The 24,059-nt window shown below is 31.8% G+C and overlaps 2 long non-coding RNA genes across 2 annotated transcripts; both read left to right on the top strand.

The window, feature by feature from the left end:
- Positions 1–460: 460 nt before the first annotated feature.
- LOC143057813 (uncharacterized) lies at positions 461–7,317 on the top strand. The gene is made up of 6 exons (XR_012972824.1): positions 461–648; positions 1,317–1,500; positions 2,539–2,787; positions 3,377–3,537; positions 3,830–4,005; positions 7,074–7,317. It is a non-coding gene; the product is annotated as an uncharacterized LOC143057813 (long non-coding RNA).
- A 3,625-nt stretch (positions 7,318–10,942) lies between these two features.
- LOC143057187 (uncharacterized) lies at positions 10,943–14,147 on the top strand. The gene is made up of 4 exons (XR_012972661.1): positions 10,943–11,063; positions 11,573–11,756; positions 12,449–12,688; positions 14,065–14,147. It is a non-coding gene; the product is annotated as an uncharacterized LOC143057187 (long non-coding RNA).
- Positions 14,148–24,059: the final 9,912 nt, after the last annotated feature.

Raw genomic sequence — 24,059 nt, forward strand, 5'->3', positions numbered from 1 at the left:
TATGTTTTCAAATTTTCAAATGAACGTTTCGTGTGGACTTGGTGTGACGTACGTAACAGTTTGCCATAAAAACGCATCTTGCTGGACACTTTATCGTATGTACATTGTACCTAACACATAAAATATGGTAAAAGAAGAGACATCGGGATACTGTCTGTCTAGTTCATTTTTTGCGCTCTATAACTCCTACAAAAGTATTTTGACGATCAACATTTAAAAATGAACTTTTCATATTTGCAAAAAGATAATGCATTTTACAATTATAGGTATTTTGAAACAAATTCTAACGAGCTATAAAATGGCCAATAAGCAATTATACTTGAACGATATCACAAAGGTCAGTGTTGTTTAACAAATGTCATTTAGTGAAATTATCGTGAAAATTAACCTTGTTTTAGTGTGAAACAGTATATAAATCTTCAAAACAATATTCTGCAACATAATATTGATATGATGAATATTCTGACAAACGTCATTTACGAGAAAACAATTGCAACTTCACAGCATAAATTTAAAGTGAAGAAAGCGGATAAATTCTTGTTTTGGTAAATTCATTTGATTTATTTTGGAAAATGAGGAATACGTGCTTTTATGTGGCCATCGTCTTTACAATCCTGAAAAATTCATATTCTAGACGACCTTTTCGAGGTAAATTAAATACTAAACAATTTATTTTCATTGCTTTAGATACATGTACAATTAAAGCTTCTACACTATTTGCTGTCATCTTTGTATATATATATATATATTTAGATACTATATCAAAGAGGATGTAGACACAACGTTATAACTTTACATGGGTTTTTAAAATAACAGTGGATTCATTCACAAATTTCCACTCCTAAAATGGCTCTAATTTTTTTCCCCAGTCGTTCGGACACACCGAATTTGAAACTGAGTTTTAACGCTTTAAAAACTGATTTTTGACAACAATGATGTTGTAACTCCGAGCACAGCAATTCCAAGAGAGCCTATTGTACGGACATATACATTTTATCAGATATCAGACTTTCAAGTATTCGATTTGGCGTGTTGAAAAAGGATGGGTGGTACAATTTTTCGAGTATATTCGGGTTTGGACGAACATATCCGAAGAATTATCACAACGTGTTCCTATATAAGGCAATGGATTTATCAAATTATACTATTTGGTATATTTATTAGGAAAGAGATAATGATAGGACATTGAAGGCATTCTATGACAAAACATCCATCAATAGATGTATTTCTATAAACAGTTAATTTTGTTGATCAGTCCTGTTGAAAAAAAAATAAATGTTTTGCTAATTTTATTTTAAAACATATTTCGGTTTTAGATCGACCACCATTGTTGGCAATGACTGAGAACGGGATTTCATTTTTTGACAGAGGGACATGGCGAGAACGTGTATTGTATACCCAAAATCACACCTATAACCATTTTAAATCTATTGATATCCATAATAAAAAGAAAATGGCTTTCTGGACTGAATCTGTATGGCTGAAGTCAGGAATCTATAGGTAACTTGAAAGTTATAATTTTTTTTATCGCACGTTGTTCATAATAAATTTGGTAAATCTATATTTTAAAATTATACACATAACCACCATACACGGTACTGTTCAATTCCCATTCTACATACCATGGTTAATAAGTTATACAGCTATTATAAACAAATCAAATAAATTGACCACTTAGAAAAGTAAAGCGTTCGATCCTTTACCTTGATAAAATACAGCTATATACAAAACATAACCACTATAAAAGGAAAATGTTCCATAACCACTATAAAAGGTAAAGTGTTTCATAACCACTATAAAAGGTAAAATGTTTCATAACCACTATAAAAGGTAAAATGTTTCATAACCACTATAAAAGGTAGTGTTTCATAACCACTATAAAAGGTAAAATGTTTCATAACCACTATAAAAGGTAAAGTGTTTCATAACCACTATAAAAGGTAAAGTGTTCCATAACCACTATAAAAGGTAAAGTGTTTCATAACCACTTTAAAAGGTAAAATGTGTCATAACCACTATAAAAGGTAAAGTGTTTCATAACCACTATAAAAGGTAAAGTGTTTCATAACCACTATAAAAGGTAAAGCGTTTTATGACCACTATAAAAGGTAAAGCGTTCCATTACCACTATAAAAGGAAAAGCGTGCCATGACCACTATACATGGTAAAGCGTTCCATAACCACTATAAATGGTAAAGCGTTCCATAACCACTATAAAAGGTAAAGCGTTCCATAACCACTATAAGAAAGGGTAAAGTGTTCTTTAACCACTACAAAAGGTGAAGCGTTCCATAACCACTATAAAAGATAAACCGTACCATAACCACTATTACAGGTAAAGCGTTCCATATAACAACTATAAATGGTAAAGCGTTCCATATAACCACTATAAATGGTAAAGCGTTCCATATAACCACTATAAATGGTAAAGCGTTCCATATAACCACTATAAAAGGTAAGCGTTCCATAACCACTATTACTAGCTATCTACTATTATCGTCAATCCTCAGATAAACGTTTACACTTCTTTTTTTCCAGCCATGAAATAAGATCAGCTAAGCTATTGAATGGGAGATTTTCCGAAATAAGAACCGTTTCTACTGGTGATTGGGCAGCAAGACTTGCTGTAGATTGGATAAGTGATAAATTGTACTTTAGTGACCTTATTGGAGAATTGTTTACAGGCGATATCTATGTTACTAATCTTGATGGGACGGATAAAAAGCATTTATTACACGTCAATATGCTGCATGGTGATAATCAATTTCAAATCGATCCAGTGAACAGGTAAACTTACAGCAGAATACATTGTATGTGAAGGTTAAGGTATAATTGTGGAATAGTTAGCTTGCTTTTAGATGAAACGTAAAGTCATTATTAGGTTAGATGTTCTACCTTCCTTTCGGAGAAGTTTAGTCCTACAGAGAGATATATTAACCATCTGTCCGACTAGTCTACTTTAGATGTTCTACCCTCCTTTCGGAGGAGTCTAGTCCTACAGAGAGATATAGTAATCATCTGTCCGACTAGTCTACTTTTTAAGAAGGATGGTTTACCTAACCTTATGGTGACTTCACGGTTCAGATAGAAAATTAAAATAGGTACTGACACTTTTTTGGTAAAGTGTACTTTTGAAAAAAGGAAGATGTCTTCGCAACATAGCAGGATAACATGTTATTTTGCTTTGGTCAAATGAATTAAGAAATTTACCCTTGACACTATAACGTTGTGTCTTAAAATCGATCGCCATCGGTTTATGGTGGGGTTTGAGTTGCTTAATCTAAAGTTTTTCTATGTGGTATTTTTCATTTTTTTCATAGCTATTGTTATCTTACCATTGCTCATCATCTTATTATCAATTTCATTTTTTTGTTAGGTGGATATATTTGGTATCTCTAAGTGCGAAGTCACCATTACATAGTTATGATATATTTGAAAGAGTACATATGGACATGAATGGAACAAACAGACAAATCATCGATGCGGAAACTTGTCTCGATAAAAATCAGTACAATTGTGAATTAGCGTTTGCAGTAGGTGAGGAAATATTAACATAAGTTTCTATAGTTACATATATTATCTAAGGGAACGACCATTTAACTTCCAAAAGGAGGGGAGTATTGTTTTTTTTTCTTTCTAAAAAATACTTCTGATCTCCAATTTGATGAACAAAATATTCTTGTAAAAATCCCCGGAAATAACCCTTCCTACCTTATAGTGTTCAATTTTGAAAACCAATAATGTGATTCATTTCGTTAAAAAACTAAATAAATTTGTAAGTAAGAATATGTTAATGCAAAATATATAGTAAAACATTGTATTTGAACAGATCATACTACAGGCAGAGTATATTGGATGGATTTTTTTAGTTCTTTGATACACAGTATGGATGCCAATGGTGAAAACAGACGAACATATAACTTTTCAAAATATGAACGAGCTATTCGACAAAATAAATACAAAATGCATCATACTATTGATAAGTGGATTGAAATCGCCTACAAGGTAATGTTATGTACAAACCTCAGAAATGTCTTCTCAAGGCTGCATAAACGTAATGGATTTGTCTGTCCTTTAAGTAAACCAGGTTTCTGACCTTACATTTGATGGAACTTTTTCTTAAAAAGAAAAAAAATATCACTCAATTAACATTCATAAAGTACGCAGATCTACGTGTCTTTCTCCTTGTAAACTTGAGGAGCTAAATGACAATAGCCATATCCAAGATCAATGGATTTTGAAATGGTAGTTTTAAAATCATGTAATTACTGAATCACTGAACACATATCTGATGATACCCTTGTTAACTAGTAGCGGCATCGACATAGTTGAAGAAAATGAAAATATGCCACTGCTGGGGGACGTTTCGTCCCCGAGGGTATCCCCAGCCAAGTAGTCAACACTTCGGTGTTTACATGAATATCAATAATGTGGTAATTTTTATAAATTTCCTGTTTACAAAACTTTGAATTTTTTGAAAAACTAAGGATTTTCTTTTCCCAGGCATAGATAACCTTAGCTGTATTTGGCACAACGTTTTTGAATTTTGAATCTTCAATGCTCTTCAACTTTGTACTTGTGTTGCTTTATAAATATTTTGATATGAACGTCACTGATGAGTCTGATGTAGACGAAACTCGCGTCTGGCGTACTAAAAAGTAAAATCACAAAAATACTGAACTCAGAGGAAAATCCATTCGGAAAGTCCATAATCACATGGCAAAATCAAATAACAAAACGCATTTTAAATTATAATCCTGGTACTTTTTTTACTATTTTAATGAAATTGATTCTTCTTATGCCATTTCTGAACACTTGAATATACTAAACTGAAAGTCACAAGTGCATCAATACTTGCATACTTTCAAAGGGCACAACAATGAATAACAAAATCCATATAAGGAAAAAATAGAATAAAACAAAACTTTGAAACTGAATGTGTCCAAATTGCTCTTCTGGATTTAGTTTCATTAGGAACCATAAAAGCTGCAGTAATTTGAAAGCCATGAATGTATAAAACAAAAGCACTTGAAGAGCTATATGACATAAATTCACATTTAAACAGGCAATTGTAGAAAAGTTTGTTATATATCATTTCGAAGTACTGTCTTCGGATCTTATGAAAACAACCACTAAGATTCATACAGTTATTTTTTGTTTTGTTTAAACACATATTTTAAGTGTAAAAGCTAATAGTTCTAGATTAAATTTACCTTTATAAATTTGGATGATTGATATTTTTTGGTTTATCCTACATTGACTTTTCCTCTCAGTTATCCTGGCCTGTTTTTGAAGCCCTATTATTATTGTTTATACGTCGGAACAGTCCTTACTTTGAATGTTCTAATCAAGTTGATCCTTATTAGTTTACACATGTATAAATCAGGGGTTCAGAACATCCATTGTTTGACCTGCTAGTCAAAAGTATTTTGCTGAAATATACTTTTTCACTGTTTGCTCTTGTTTGTGCTATAATTAAATTCCTCTACCAAAGAAATTGCAGTTTTTATCCAACACAATCATAGGATGGAATGTTGTTTTCTATATAGAATTGTTTATATATGTCTTACTAGAAATTTTAAAAGTAGCTCTTTCCACATATTTTATTTTACCCTTGTTCAACAGCAAAGTAGTTGCGGAGACATGTCCTCCAGGACTGAATTATAAGGTTACCAACATTTGTAGGGCGAAATGATTTTCTGAGGTTCTAAAGATGTTGAAGCACTAATTAAGAGCGTTGTATGAATTATTGCTTTTTTTTTACCTTAAGTTGTCCAATTTAAGTATTTTGATAAGTATTTACTTCGGTTTTTAATTAGTTAAGAGTTATGGGGACAGACATCTGATGATATTAAAGAGGGTTAATAGTGGTTGCTATCAAGTTGAATAAATGTTTGAGGATATTTAAAGAAGGTTAACAGTGGTTGTTATGACGTTGACAACACGTCATACAGACGTCTGAGGATATTTCAAGAGGGTTAATAGTGGTTGTTATGACGTTGATATCATAAGACGCTGTACAGACGTGGAACATCTGTGTTCAAGTTCATCCTGATGGTTGATCAGATGTTGTATCAACGTTGTACTGCTGTCAAAACTTCGTTGCATATACATTAAACGAACGTATGTCAAGACGTTGGCTGGACGTCAGTATTTGACGTCTAAAAATTTCATATGGAACAAAAATCTAACGTGGGTACAACGTTAGGGTCTGACGTCAGATTGATGTTTATACAACTTCAAATGTCTGCTGGGAACGGTTTATTGCTGATAAAAGACATGCTCTCAAAGGGAAATGTGTATGAAGAATAATCACACAATTAGTTGCGTGTCACTTCTACGAATGAATCACTAAGATATATCGTTGTCATGTCAGTTGTTTACAATATATATTTCGAAATCATGAAACATGTCGATATAGTTTTACATTCCGCCTAAAAGAGGGGCGAAAGATACTAGAGGGATATTCAAACTCATAGATAAAAAATCAAAATAACTGACAACGCCATGGCTACAAAAGAAAAAGACAAACAGACAAAAAATAATACACAAGACAAAACATAGAAAAATAAAGACTAAGCAGCACTAACCACTCCTAAAATGGGGATAAACTCATGTGCTCCGAAAAGGTAAGCAGATCCAAATCCACATGTGGCACCCGTCGTGTTGCTTATATTATTGAATAATTACACTTAAATGGTCAAGTCGTTTTTAATTTCTGTGCTATATGAATATGAACGAAGTGTGACTGGCAACGGTATATTTCACACAGGAAAATACATTCAAAGTGTCGCCTGATATAAAACAAAAACCAACAATACAATTTGAATTGCATCTGCCCATAATGAAAATAAATGGATGAAAACAGAAATGTTTGACCGTATAAATTCAGTTCCGTATAAAAATATTTTAACCATATGTATCTCATGACAATACATTTAATTGACATACCTCAAATCACCAATTTCCTTGAGTAATGATAACATTTATTTAGTTGTTTTTTTTTTTTCATTTGATATTAGTTTTATATACTATTTCATATTTAAATCAAACAATATTTTTGAATATTCCAGGGAAACTTATATGGTATGAAAAAGTTAAGAAAAGATAAAAAGTACAAGATTTTCCGCCTTAACACCAGAAATAACACAATCACTTCCTTACCACTTGGAGTTCCAGTTCAACATTTTAGAATATTCCATAGTTCTACGCAACCAAACAACGACCTGAAAAAAATTTAGTTCAGAAAAAAATGATTTGAAAGAAAATTACCTTAACATGTAGAAACAAAGATGATGAAATAAAAATGGTTTACAATTTGTCTTGTTATATTGTACCGGCATGTTGTCATCAATTGTTAAGTTCGACTTTAGGCTTTTTCCTGCTCCTTGGACGGGTTATTGTCTCTTCTACATATTCCCCATTGCCATTATATTTTGTTTTAGTTTCGTAACCCAAATCTTGTCTTATTTTCTTCTCGAATATGACCTCCGAATAAGACAAATAACCTGACACTGTATATACATCAGCAACAAAGTGGATCACCCGATAATACCCAATTCGTGGTGGGGTTTTATTGCTGTGAATTTAATTTTCTCCGTTGTTTTTTCGTTGTTCCTGTTTTGCCATGTCGTTGACTGTTTGTCTTCAACTTAGGTTAAATTTCATTCGTTGACATTCGAAAAGAAAATTGTTTTCTTAATTGGTTTTACGAAAAATTTGTGTTTATACTCAAATACAGCATTATCTAAACAACAATGTTTCTCCAAGAAATAAAGATGTATGTGATTTGTTATGCTTTTCTAATAAAACACTGGTAATGACATGTCAGTCACTATTTTGTTAGAGCAATTAAATGTACACACACATCAATAGTTTGAACATGTAGAAGCCCTGTTTCTTATCTAAATTATGTTTACTCAAACCAACAACGAATCACTTTGATTAGCTGCTTAATTGTTATTTCACATTCTCATGGGCAAAAAAAAAAAAAATAACAGAAATACCGAACACCAAAGTCAATTCTAGAAGGGGAGGTAAGTCATGTAAGTACAAACTGATAGAATCAAACGTTCTACTTTGTCAACCAATGGAAAGAACGGAAAACAGCTTCCTGCAAAAAGAAATTCCGAGTTGACCAACATTTCAATTGACTTAATTTTTCAGAAATTGACATCTGTAACAAAAATAAACTTTTAGCTACCTCTTTACAAGCACAACCAAATACAATGAAAGTTCCAACTATATACTGGCTACCAAAGCTGAAAAAAAAGAAATCCGTACAAATAAAGATTGGTTTTGTCTTCGAGCCATTGTTCTATTACTAAACTATCTATTGTACCTACCATTACACTTGGTACAATAACAAACCTGGTAAAAAAAAAATCAAATAAGGCCTTTGAAATAGTGGAATTAATTACTTTTGGAGTGTAACAAATTCGTCGGAAGTGCTTGATAAATTGCATGCTTAAATTGATGATTTCGAATCTGTTCAACGATTTGAATTTTTGACCATGTATCCCACTTTGACTCATAATAATTCACACAAATCATTAATGGGCATTTAAAAAGTCAGAATGCCAATAGATACACTCAAACTCTTATGTGTCATTTTTAGTAATAACATAACAAACAAAATAACTATTTCAATTGGACCTGCTGTAATACTATGCATACCCTTGAATTGATACTAGGTAACATTTGTGTTCACTATGAAGATTCCTTTTAACATCAAGTTATCGAAATTCGAGTGGGGACTTACTGTGCACCACTTATTGTGGACCTGTTTCTGTATTGTTGTGAGTTACAATTTTTGACTTAAATTAACAAAGACCCACCGAAACGTCATCTGATTCAAAAAATTAATATCAATTTAAGATACTTGGATTATATATTGACTCTCAATAGTAACGACTTTAGCATGAAAACTTAAGAGATTTTTCTGAAGTTATATAAATCTTATACTAATAATGAACACTACTCTTTCTGGATCGTGATATCTATATCTTTCACGAGAAGCTTTATAACACAATGTATAATAAAAGAGATGTTTTTTCATTTTCATTTTCTATTGTTAACTACCCATTATTAAATGTCATTATGGAGTATATGTGTCTCAATTGATACGTTACTCTAGAGCTAGCTCAAAGTACGTTGATTTTGTTGAACGAGGAATACTGCTTTCTCAAAAGTTTCTAAGACAGGGATATGAAGCAATCAAATTAAGGTCATCACTCAAGACATATTTTACGGTCGCCATCATGAGCCGATTGGTCATTATGACAAAAGTGTGTCAGAAATCATATCTGATATTCTTCCTCAGTCATAATAACCTTCCATCATTACCGAACTGAACAAAGAAATAACACGACGGGTGCCGTATACGTTGCAGAAAATGCGTACCCTTCCGGAGCACCTGATTTCACACTCCCGGTTTTTAGTGGAGTTCGTGTTGTTTCTTAATTATTATTTATGACTGCTGATGTAAATGTCCTTTGGTTTTGTGAATCTTTGTTTACTCCTTGGTTTTGATTGTTATTGTCTTATGGTGTTTATATATCTCAACTTGTTTGTGTGATTCGCTTGTGTATGATTGTAACAACGTATTTGATTTTAACGAAAGACAAATTGTTACACCAGGGTTTTCGATATCACAAACTAATCAAAACATTTACTCAATTTTATCATCGGTATATGAACATCATTCGTAAATATAAACGATAACCAAACCTTCACACAGACTTATTTAGAAGGAATATGGTTACAATACTGTTGTCAGATCATTAGCATAATTAAGGATGACATATTTTAGTATAAGTATATATTCACTCATAGGGTCTCTCATCGGAAACAAACACATTTATTCTTTATCCAGTTGTGGGCATGCTACGGGTTCTGTTATTCTCATGTATTTTATTATGGTATTTTACTATACCACTAACGGGAGGGATTGTGCTTGATTTAATATGACAGAACATAATCTTCAATCAGATACACTGAGAATTGGAGCTGGCATGTCTTCAACTGCTAGTAGCCCTTTATGGATCATTGTCATTTTGCATAGTTTCTTTAGTTACCTTTTGAGACATCGGTTTCCTAATTCTTTTCAGTTAGATTTTTACTGTGTGTATTGCTGTGTGTTTCTTTATTTTACATTGGCTAGATGTATAGGGGAGATTTCAGGTCTTACAAAACGTGTTTAACCCTTCCGAAAGTTGCGCCTTTCCAAAGTCATGAGCTTCTGGTCTTGCTAGTCTTGTATGTTTTTAAATTTTATTTCATTAATATGTCCATTTTCACTAAACTAGTACACATTTTTGTTTAGAGGCTAGCCGAGTAACACCTCCAGGTACTGGGTTTTTTCACTGTGTTGTTGACCCATTGGTGGCTTTCGACCGTTATCTGCTCTTTGATCTGGTTGTTGTCTCTTTGATATACTCCTCATTTCTATTCTCAATTTTATTCTTATTCATGACTGTTGTTCATGTCATTTTAAAAATTCAAATAGTAGCTTAATAGTTGTCCTTCTAGAAACAAACAAAAAACACAAGGAGAGATTGCTATAATAACAAAATTATGAAATGCATTGCCACTAAATTATAAGAAATCATCACATTAGGCTGTGTGGTTGATAACTGATTTTACATAAACAGACGTATTTCGACGACATATAACATTATCTATTCAAATTAGCAAACTTGTTAAATACGGGTAATTTTATTCATATCATTAATAATATGTCAAAAGGCAAATTAGCCTTTAGTATTCAAATATTATAATTAGGTAAGTGTCGTTTAATAAATGTCAGTCAATGAAATTATTTCAAATTAAATATGTTATTTGAGTAAATACTTTAAAATCTAATTTCTGCTATAATCCTAATGATAAATTCTGTTCTGTTTATTTTCATAGTTTTCTCAGCTGTCATTTGAGAAAAAAACCGCCTGAATTTCTTTAATCGTTAAATTCTGATAGTTAATTTGAAAAGATGAGGAACTACTGTTTTTCTGTTGTTATTTTCGCAACAATTCTGACATTTTCTTATGCTAAACGACCGTTTCGAGGTAACTATATTTCATATATTATGTTTAAGACACTTTATATGTTACCTGTAAATGGTTTTTTTCCAGATTGTTTGGAAAAGGCAATGTTCATGATATTTGTCATTTCCCTTTTTCAATTTGCTTAACTACTTCTGTAACCTAGCTAATCTCACATCTGACTAGGACTTTTCAACTGAGTTTGTCTGTGCGTATTGCTGTGTTTTATATTTTTCCACATAGGCTAGATATAAAGAACGGTTGAGAAATAAAAAAAACAAAACATTTTTTGCGCTGTTTTAGTTTGCAATATTGTTTAACAGTCAACTGAGACCCGGCTACGGGTGCGATATGTTCTCGCTGCTTTGAAGACCCATTGACACCCTTAGGCTAGTTTATTTTGCTCTTATCTCAGATTGTTGTTTATATGACACATTCCCAGTTTGAAATCTACATAAAGCCTAAATAGCTGTTAAAGAATATCTTATGAAAGTATGACATAATTATACACTTTACACACATTTTGCTTTCAGATCGCCCACCGTTAGTGGCATTAACAAAGACTGGCATTTCGATGTTCGACAGCGAAACTTTTAAAGAACATGTATTGTATACAAAAAGTCACAACAAAAGTTCCTTAGGATCTTTTGATATTCATTATGAAAAACAAATGGTTCTTTGGACAGAAGAGGTGTTTCTAGATTCTGGACTCTACAGGTATATATGCCATAGAAAAATTAGGCATTGCATGTTGTTAAGGCATTATGGAATTTACACATTTGTATATGACAAACAAAGATGATATCTTTTAACAGTCTATGCCATTTCAAAAGGCTACTTACCGTAAATTTCTCGAAAGAGTAAGCCAAATTATAGAAGAGGAGGTCATCGACCACGAACTAATGACTCATACGGGAAAAAAGATAACGGAAACAAACACAGGGAAACTAAATAAAGCTTGATTCAGATAGTATGACTAGATTAAATCACACCATATGGAAAAGATTAACAAGTTTTATTGAACACAACCACTTTTGCCTATCTTGACCACATGTTGTATCAATAAAATATACATAAAAGAGTCCAGCTTACCAGCAATATGATGACACGACAATACTAACAGCATACAATTGTAGATTTGGGTCTACTGTTGCTCACAGAATGAATGTGGGATATACTTTGATCGTAACAAAGCTATGCTGATTTCCAAAGAGCTATTGTCAATTTCCCTGAATTTGTTTCATATACAAAACGTCAAAACTTAGGTTTATGCTGAAAAAATACGTGATCTAGGAAGCTTCATGTGTGTATGTTTGCATTATACTGCATCTTTATCAATTTTGTATCTATAATTATATATATTTATTCATGTATTCATCCGTCAATTCATATTTTGTTTTGTTTTGTAGCCACCAAATACGATCAGCAATAATATCAAATGAGACATTTTCCGAAATAAAAACCATACATTCTGGCAGGTGGGCAACAGGGCTCGCTGTAGATTGGATAAATAATAAGTGCTACTTTGGTATTTTTTTAACAAGCGATATATTTGTTGTTAATCTTGATGGGACAGACAAGAAGCTTTTTGTACGTGTGGAAAATACGTTTCGTGTTGACCATCAATTCCAAATCGACCCAATTAACAGGTATGCTTGATAAAGAATAAAAGAAATAATTTAAATTACGCTTTCAGAAAATAATATTTAAAGAAAGTCAATATGCTCGCTTTATTAAAGTAAATGAAAAAAGATGTTGCATGCGTGAACATTAAACTAATGTAAAAACAAATTGGCTCTGTCGTCTTTTGAAATTTATAGACCCTATTGCAGTTTCCAACACAATTAGTCTGTTAATTCTCAAAATATAAAAAGAAAAAGAAAGCTTTTATGAAGTTTTAAGTGTTCACATCAATTAAATTAAAAAAAAAAAAAAACAGAATAAAAACGTTAAGTCAATTGTTTCCTTTTTCAACTTTGATTTCTACCTTATTATAATATTTCAAATTTCATATTATAAATATCAAAATCCTCAACATCAACGATGTAATAAAAAGGTAAGCAAACTTATGTATTAACTTAAGAGGACGAGCAAGAATCAATGCATATGTTATCTTAGAAAATGTCGGCTAACATATGAGCTTCTTTAACTCTAATGATGTCTTTTAGGTTCTACATTCGAGCTTCTGTGCTTTCATTTTGCATAGAACTGATGTTGCGGTTTTAACTAATTCTCCAATGTATTTGCTAAAAACATGATATTGTTTCGGTATCAATCTATGTCTTATCTTATATAACTATAAGTGTCAAGTAATCACACCATCAGTCGTTATGTCTAATTACAAATAATTTTAATTATTTCACACATTGGTATGTTGTGGCCTGTTATAGCTAATTAAACAGTATGGGATTTGGGCTTGATTAAGCTTCATTTAAACTCTGTTAGAATACTGCCCCATTTGTCAATATTATCACATTGTCCTTTGTATCATAAGAGCACTTGTATGGTTCATTTCCAGATAAATAGTTCATCTATTCGTTTACCTGATTTTTATGCATTACTAATCATAATAGTTGTGTTCGTAAATTTTGTCGTATTTTTCTCATAAGCTACATACCAAGGCCTACTGGAATGTGTTTCAAGCTCGATGCAAGCATTCTATAATTAAATTTAAAGTTATGATAATATCATGGATAATATCAAGGACATTGAATTTGTTTTCCAGTCAGGGCAAAAGGTAATGATCACAACAAAACCAAGGCAGGCAATCATTTATTGATAAAACAATCTTTATCACCATACCATTGATTTCATACAGTTCTAATTATCAATGTGACTTTTTATTATATATGCCCTTCTGGAGCATATCGAGAGTATTACTAGTAGTATTCTATTTTTTAGTAGTGGTGGTTGTAGTAGTAGTTGTCGTCGTCGTCGTCGTCGTCGTAGTAGTAGTATCATTATTATTATCATTACTATAAGTATTAGTATTTTTGAAGTTGTTCTTGGTGCTTTATATGTTTAGGTGGATATATTTCGTGGCTGACAGTAAAAGCTTGACAGGCGAAGATATATTCGAAAGAGTACATATAGACAACGATGGTCAAACTCATAAATCGAAAATAAACTGACAACGCCATGGCTAAAAATGAAAAAGACAAACAGACAAACAACAGTTCACATGACACAACATAGAAAGAATAAGCAACATGAACCCCACCAAAAACTAGGGGTGATCTATCTATGATATAGGGTTCACATTCTTTGCTATTATAACTATATAATAATATAAAGTATGTGTATCATATTTTTACTAAGAAAGGAAACACTTAGGAAAGAGGGACGAAAGATACAAGAGGAACATTCAAACGCATAAGTCGAAAATAAACTGACAATTAAGAAAGAATATGTTGTGCAATTTTTTTTGGTCACTCAAACTGACAAAACTACGACAGTGTTTATGATGTTTCATTTTTAGACTTTTTCTTTGAATATTGACCCTGACCAGTGATGACATCAGTTTCTGTAATGACAACATTTCATATCATTTGAATGTGTATACTATATATAATGGTTGCATCATCGACAACAAATTCTTTTATGTTCATTGTGAATTTTAATTTTTACGCCTGGTTTGTTGGTGTTACTTATTTGTATGTTCGTTTAAATGTTCTAGAAGTTTATGTAGTATGTCTTTGATGTATGTTTGAACAGTTTTTGTTGATTGGTTTGGTTTACTTTGCAAAAAAAAAAATATTTCAATATAATGGTCCTTTAAATAACTTTCATACGAGTATAGGTTTAGTTATTTATAGAATCTGGTTAAACCAACTTTTTTCTTTATGAAATATCTGTATCTAGTCAAGAATATAGCAGTTGTTGCTAACTTTTACCGTTTGTTGATAGCATGTCATTTTGTCAATTTTTATGTATATTCCCTTTGTAAGTGACCTTGGAGTTCAGTATTTGTATTATACTTGTTTTGTAAAATTAGAATGTAATGTGCTGTTGAAATATCAGTTGTGTTGCGTATTCAGAATTCATGGGGACTCTTTCTTCAAAAATACTGCGTCAATTGACAGCAAAATACCTTGCGTATGTAGATAAATGTAATATATTTGGTAAATTTGCTTGCTAGCTTAACCTTGAAGTTTTTGTTATCTTTTATCTGTTTTGATTCGAGCCAACTGATGAGTCTTGTGTTGACAAACCATGCGGAAAAGCTTGGTAACTATGACTAGATTTTTTATTCATGTTTAATGCAATTTCGATATTAAAAAAAACATCAACTTAAAAAAGTATGTTTCAGCATCAAATGTGCATAATATTTTTCTTTCAAATATCTCAAACAGCGTTACAAATGAATAAATGAAGTGCATCTATAAAATAAGAAACAATTTCACTTAACATTAAGTCAAAAATCCATCCTCCATTGTACAGATTAACAAAAAAGCATGCAAATAGACGTTTTGTGATATGATCAAGAAAGAAAGCCGGTGCTAGGACCGTCTTGAACTTGTAGTGAGTTGAGAGTTTGTTCTGCATCGTGTTGACAGCCTCACGGAGACTTTGAGACAAGGAAAAGCAACAAACGCGCTGTTTTTTTAGCTTTTGTTGTGTTTCCTTGTGCATTATCTTATTTTTTGACATGGATGGATACTTAACATCCTTTGATTTTCTATTATAATCATAATAATCATTTTAAGAATATTTCTTCATCCCAGTTAAGTAAATAGAATCAGTACAGACATTATTGCCATGTACTGGAACCGTCTTTGCATTTGGTAATTTATATGGACAGTATGATTCCTTTGCCTTGAATTACATTTGTTTGTCAGCCTATAACATATAACGTCTATCGAGTGTTAACATATTTGTTCATTTCGGGACGTATAAAACATGTTCGGTTAAGTCGTGGTTAGGAGGAATGAATGACGGTCTGTCCACGGGCTAAAGAACAAGTGATCTAAATATTAATTGTAAACAATGCTTTATTTAGAAACAGATAGATACAAATGTACATCAATACAATACATGGATTGGAAAACAAGTGATAAGTCATTATACAAATTTCCTGTCCTTTAACAACCTTTGAGATTACTGTTTCATGATTTTGTTAATGACAACAGTATCAACATGACAATATATTCGACGATATACTTGCAAAATAAGAAATGCATTAAATATAACAATATACTTATTTTCTAACTTTTCATTTCGGCTGCTTGCAATACAGGTAGCATCTACTTTATATCACAATTTGAATTTATTAATTAAGGGCTTTCCTTTCTTAATGGAAAGACCTTACTGTATTTCGTTTGTTTATTAAGGTCTTTCCTTTCTTTACTGTATTTCGTTTGTTTATTATTAGGTCTTTCCACTTTTCTGTGGAAAGACCTATTGTTTTTCTTCTGATTATTTTTTTTTTCTTCCGCCTAATTTTGTTCTTGCGATAAACATTTGTTTCGCAATATGTCGCTTAGATATTTTGTATATGATATCGAACAGTTTATGCGCTTTTGAAATTTACCCTGCGTAAACGAATACTTTTCTTTGTAGGAGTTATCTCCCCAAACACTGTTTTCCTTGTTATCGCATCTCCTTCGCAACCGTTAAAGATTATGACAAATTTATTTTACCAAATTGCTCGTTATATCCTTCGCATGATTTGTCCTATTTTGACCGAAGCGATATGACAGCTCCATATGAGAGTTATTTCCCCTTATGCATCTGATATAAGTGATATGAATTTCTATCTTATAAACCATAAGTGATAGAGACCTAGGATCTTTTGATTTGAGGTCCTTGGTCCCAAAAAATGAAAATTAGGTCAAGGTCAAAGGTCAAGGTCATATTCTAATATTTGAATTTGGCTTATTTTCACTTATATCCAAAGACTGTATAAGATATCAACAAATTATTTTTACTAAATTGTTAGTTGCGACATGTTGTAAGATGTAAATTTTGATTGCAAGCATACGTTGAATGTAAAAGGGAGTTTTCTCCCCTCTTGTATTTAAAAATACGCGTTTGGTGATATAACTCATAAACTAAATATAATTTAGGCCTATGGTCTTTTGATTTGAGGTCCTTGGTTTATGACCTTGAAATTGATCTCAAGGTCATAGCTTAATTTGACGTTCTAGATTTTGACCTTTGCTTTTATTCTATATGTATACATGATAAAGATATACAACTTTTAGAAAAAGGTATCAAACCATTTAACCTTGAAAAAAACAACCGGAAGTGACTTTTTGTAAACCGGAAGTAGCTATTTTTTGTACTTTATTAATATAAAAGTATATAGAACCAGATATTTTTGGAATCAGTGTCAAGTAAATATTCAAATATAATCGGAAGTAACATTTTTCAAACCGGAAGTAACAAATTATCTCCTTTATTTAAAAAAAAATGTATGGAAACAATATATTTTTGGAATCAGCTTACTAGAAGCTATCATTTGACGATTGAAATGACATTTTAAACTTAGTTTCACAACTTTTCATATCAAATTACATTGTTTTGATGGAAAGACCTTCAATTGTTCTCTGAACAATTGGTTTTTAATTATTATTATTCTTTTTCCTCGTCCGTTTTCAAAGTCTAAAATCAAACAAAGTACGCAACATATCCAAATGATCTTTGGTACTATGTATCAGGGGTGTAAAATCTATCTTGTATTAGAAGAACCATGCTTTACTATTTACTTTATAGGAGTTATCTCCCCAATTACAAAAAACACTGTAATTACTACTCCTCATAAACTATAAGACTTAGCGACAAATGGTTTTTTTTTAAATGTTCCTTGCCAGATGCCGCAACTTCAAATAATTTTAACCGAAGCGATCCAGTGACTTATTATAGGAGTTATTTCCCCTTGAATATTTTACTTTTCAATATACAAGTAAATCTCATGAACTATAAGTTGTAAAGACCTCGGATCTTTTGATTTGAGATCCTTGGTCGAAAAAAAAAATGAAAATTAGGTCAAGGTCAAAGGTTAAGGTCGTATTTTAGATTTTTATTTGTTTTTGATTTCCCTATAACTTTGGAATGGTTATAGATACAGAAAATTTAAGTAGTGAAAAATGCTTGGTACTTCAAGGGGCAACTTTGTTCCGTTATGACTGTATTGGTTTTACCATCATGTAAGGGACATAACCCCCATTGATGGTTTATAAAAAGCCATTATTAGGCAAAACTCTTAAACAAAAGGTCCTTGACCCAAAGGGTCTTTTGCAATGACATTGTAGAGCAATGATCTTGACGAAGGTCACAAGGTCAAAGGTCAAGGTCATGTACAAGAGTGAAATTATGTGATTTTGGCACTATTTAAAGAGTTTTATGTGTTTGAATTCCAACCAACAAACCAACTAATTAATCAATCAATCCATCAATCAATTAATCAATCAATTAATCAGTGCATGCATGTTTCCGTCTCATGTGTTTAATATGGGGTCCAAGATCTTATTTGTTTCTTTTTCGCTTATTTCAAGAGACACTTTTCAACGTGTTTAATTAATCAATCAATCAATCAATCAATATATATGACAGTTTATTTATGACAGTATAATTAAAAAAAAACTGGAAGGAAAGACCTATCAATTATTCAAGAAGAATTGAACTTTAATTCATATTAATTATTTCTTAACAAATGTAGATATTGTTTTGTTTTTACATGTTTTATTTATGTTTATAGCCAGGGTTGCGTTCAATATCGTAACGGCTATACAGGGCGACGTAGATGTATGACTATTGAACGTGTAGCTATCCTAGTTCATTAATATTAATATTTGCTACGTACATGTAGCAGCTACGTAGCCGCTACATAGCTGCTACGATATTGAACACGACCCAGGTAATGAACTACTCTATGAATAGTTTTTCGGAACTCCTTTAAAAATACAGGTTTTGTTTTGTATTTAACTTCCGTTGCTATATTTACAAATGAATGTTGATAAACAACTTCCGCCTACATAAATAAATGATTTCGTTCGTAAGTAAACAATCTGTAAAGAAATTGAAATAAAAAAACACAGAAACCGTATTTAATAGGTGTGTTTAAGTTTGTATCCTTGATTAGTTTTCTCTTAAACGATTTAATATAAAAAAAGAAGATGTGGTATGATTGCCAATGAGACAACTGTCCACAAGAGACCAAAATGACACAGATATTAACAACTATAGGTCACCGTACGGCCTTCAACAATGAGCAAAGCCCATACCGCATAGTCAGCTAAGACCCCGATATAACAATCTAAAACAATTCAAACGAGAAAACTAAGACTTTTGAAAAGCTGTATACTATTGAAACCTTTTTTAATTCAACATGTTTTGTGAAAAATATAATTGATAGAAAGTTTCGAATGTTTAAGTAATATCCTACATTAATAAAAATTTTGTAAATGACATGCCATATCGTTTAGTGGAAAGGCTTCTACAAGACATGACAAACCACTGTACTGTAAAAAACGTAAAGGATTGAAATTCACAAGCGATCTAATTTTATTCAAATTCCCTACAAGGTACAGTTTAGAGTTACAACTCGCACTGTGTTATTATGTGATAGAACATTTATTATATTTTTTAATTTTGTTAATTTTCATTTGTAATTCTAGATCAGTTTATTCAGTTAGCTAAAATGTAAAAGTTAATATTTTGACCTCACAATACAGCATTCGGTATTTATGATACTGGTATCAAAAATAAGGTTTCAAAATGCATTATTTGACACATCCGATGTTACAAAAGGGATTAAAAAATACCAAATAAAAAGACCAAGAAATATCAAGATAACTGATGACACAGAGATGTGAATTTTTTTTACTACATTTGATAGAATTATGCAAAATATTGAAACTACAACATGTAAACAATGCATAGCATTCAAAGTGGCTGAACTATGACTGAGGGAGCAGGACCAAATAACTTTTATGGAAGAAAGAAATGTTCATGTTTATGAAACAGCGTACTCCATACATTTTACTTATTATTTGTAGCTACCCTTAAAATCACACAATTCCAAATTTCAACATGAAAACAATGGAAAAGTTAAATAGTCAATAAACTATGATGAGGATGTGGGGATATAGTATGTCCATTTAAATAAAACTTACAAATAGTTAAACAACTGCATGCCAAATAGTACCGACTAAACCTTAGTACTTTAAATAAGACTATTACGTATAGCTGCACGTTTAACTGCACACTTTAACAGGTAAAGAATGCATAACATATAAAAGAAAAAACTGACCATGGCCAAATCTGAATTGGGGGTTTGGAGTGTTTGATTGGAAAGCAGATTAAGATTTTTCAATGCAATGATATGTGAAAAATGCTAATATATCTGCATAACTATATCAGAGTTCAAGCACTAGTGGTTCTTCCTGGTTTTATCAGCTAGTTAAGTTGGTATAAGTTTTAATTTTCACATTGTTTTTGCCACAAGCATGGATACCATGTTTAACATTTCGTACTGTAGACATACTTTTTGTCTTCAAAAGACTTACCAGTGGTAACGCTCGAATAACAAAAGTGAAAAAAAGACAAAGTATAAAAAACCTTAAGTTCTTTACGATTTTGCCTGGTCCAATAGTTGAAGAGACTCTAATATAGTTGAAAGTTGTATTTTGTGCATTAAAGCTGGTAATGTTTTTGTTATTTTCCAAAAATGTGGAGCAAAATATTAGGAAAATGCTGTTATATTCTAGCATTCAATTGTAGTTGTTAATATATTCTCATAAATCATTGAATTCTCTTATAGAGATAATAGAAATGGAAATTTGCACCGACGAGAGAAAGAATGCGATCCTATTAATAAATTGCTTAAATCTAAATGGAGCGTCCAGGAAGATAATTAACTACAGAATATCATGCATCAAATCGATGGAAGCGTTGTTTTCCATTCGTTATTTAGTTCCTATCCGTGGTTATTATATAGGTAGTCGATTTGAAGGGACTGCACTGATCGGATACGAGTCGGATATAGATATGATGATCGTGTATGAGGAAATTATAGTTGTTTGTGAAACAGAAACACAAGGAATACATACATTAGGAGAGCGTCCAAATAGTATACATAGTAAACAAGACGATACAAACTTTCCAATTGGTGTTTTTTTGGAAAGCGAGGAAACGCCTGGATATATACAAATTAAAGTTGTTGAGGCAAAAACGTACAACCCATTAACAATAAATGATGAAAATCGTTTATCATTTTTTTGCTGTATTGATTCCAAGGGCTTTTACTACTTAAGTGCAGAAAAATATAAAACACATTTGAGAATGGTTACTCCTTCAAGATATATAAATGGTCCTGCCATGACAGACACAACTACTAAAGGGATTCTTGCTTCAGATTATGTATTTGTACTCTATACTAAATTTTGGCCAAAATCGGCGGATGAATGGCTATCAAGAAAACGAAGATATCTATGGCCACCGACGAGTATCATGAAGCTCGTTGACGACGGTTGTTTTCTAGTACCAACTGGATCTTTCTGCTATAGATCCGAAACTATTTGGAGACTTTCATTCGTCCATATAGAAAAAAAAATGGTTTGGACTTGGTCAGATGTTCAGTATAAGTGTTTAATGCTTTTAAAACTGATAAGAAAAAGCATATTACAACCATCTTTACCGAACGTAATTTCTTCTTATCACTTGAAAACAATAATGTTTTGGGTGTCCGAGGAAACGGATCCAATATTATGGAAAGCAAACAATATTAAAGAATGTGTTACTCGATGTCTTGATTATCTGTTAGAATATATACTGAAAGAAAACTGCCCACATTATTTTGTGAGAACAAACAACCTTTTTAAAGGAAAATTATTAAATGGTGCAAAAGAAAAACTGGTTTGCATTTTATCTCGAATTCTACAGAATTTTTGGATTGAGGTGTTTAAAATCCCTAATATACGTGAAGTTAGCGAGAACCTTGAAGGAGTAGACATTGAATGTTTCGTTGATGTGAAATCAGCAACAATGCGACATTTAAAGCTATATAAAGAAATATTCTACTCGCATTTTAATGCTATCAACACCTTTGCAACAACTGCAATGAATGTAGCATTCTGTTTCTTAGAGACAAACGACGTCGATATGGCTATAACAAAGCATAGTGAATATCGCTCGTTTACAGAAAGGCTTTCATTGACAGATCCAGAAAATGTTCACTTATGGCAGCTCATTAGTCATTTAATAGACATTAGCTTGGGATCGCAGTTAAATTCAAAGGCCTGTAAAACCAAACATGTTATAGAAAAGGCAGAATTGATACAGGAAGTTGAATCTTTATTCAAACGTGGCTGCAATCTAGACGCTGCTTCTGGTAAACTGAAACTAGCAACGATGTACTTTTCTCAAAGCAAATATCAAAGTGCCCTTAATATTATTGACCAGGTACATGTGTCTACAATTGAAGGCGTGATTCAATTAAACGGGTTTGAATTCAAAAGGCCAGATTTTTGTTTACCTTTTTTTCATCGAGTTATATCAGAAGAGTTCCATTTTGTATCATCACTTCGAGACAATATGGCTCTGGATGTAGTGTTTTTACCATCAGAAATGAACTCGGCTCCTGATCCCATTAAGTTTGAAATAATTCGGGTTGAACAAGCAGCAAATGAATGTAAAAAACATGATCCACGTAGATGGGCAGCTTTTGATGCTGAATTCTATAGTTTGCTGATAAGGTTTCTGATTATGCACAAGCAGAATGCATATAACGAAAGAAGAAAAACTCTTTCACAGCTGATCGAATATGTCAACAAAAAAATACGTTTTATAGGAAGATTTCCGCCGTAAATATTGTTGGTTATTGTTTTCAACTAGTAGGAGAAGTTCAAATGGCTCTTGATGTGTTTCTAGGATCTCTTGTCTTGTTAAAAACTCACAATTCGGCTATATGGCATCTGGCTCTTCTTGCATGGAAAGTGTACTACTCATCCAAATTGAAAAAATGAAAAAGAGTGAATTTAAGTATGTAATATTACTGGTGAATTCAAGTACTATGAGTAATCATTATTAAAACCAATGAATGTTAATATTTGTAAATACCATTTTGTTTTAAATACTCTAACTACTGTTTCAACAATGTACAACAGTCGTATAAGAAGACCTACCATATCAAATGTATATTATGTTTTTTTAACCATTTGTATAGTAAACTTTTACGCAAAGTCCATATATTGACAAGTAAGTGAAAAAAAGTTTCTTTTGATACTTTGTTATTTGTTGGCATTAACGGATTGGCAGTATAACTCATTAATAATTGCTCCAATGGTTTCAGTTATATTTGTATTTTTTTGAGATTTTGTATTGATAATCATTTCTTTTGTCTACAGTTTTACCCATTTAGAAATATTTTATTTCTTTCTAGATCCGATTGTCTCGAATTTAGCATTTTATTGGATCTTGTTGTGTAGAAAATATATTACAGTTTCTTATATAATAGGCAAATATATAACAATTAAAAACAAATAGAAATTTAAAGGAAATATTAAAGGAATCAAAAAATTAAGTCAGTTAATCTGGGCATTGTAATAATTTTGTCAACATCAGATTGTCCCATTCTATTATAATTTTAAACATATTGGACAATAAATGCATTATACCCTTTATTCTTATATTTTGCCATTTGGACCATGTTGGTAATTTCACATCATAAACATGAACAAATCTTTAAAGTAGTTACTCTAAGGATCATTGACCTTAGGTTTGGTTGAAATTGAGTTTCAGAGGGGAGAACCATTTAAGAGTCATTTGAAAATTTAAATGAAAATAGAACGTAGAGATATCTTGACATTTTTACCATTATCGCCCTGTCAGCTTTTATCTATCTCTAATGTTTTTTTTTAAGAAACGAGACAATAAATACATTTACCCCATGTTCTTTTGACCCATTGCATCAGTTTGTTGACGGGCCGATAAGAAGACACACTTTACACTAATTACCATACACGACGGATTACGGACGACGACGATCGCCAACAAATGGTAAAAGCTTTATAAATTGAC

The sequence above is a fragment of the Mytilus galloprovincialis genome, chromosome 13, assembly GCF_965363235.1.
Source record: "Mytilus galloprovincialis chromosome 13, xbMytGall1.hap1.1, whole genome shotgun sequence".
Taxonomy (NCBI): Eukaryota; Metazoa; Mollusca; class Bivalvia; order Mytilida; family Mytilidae; genus Mytilus; species Mytilus galloprovincialis.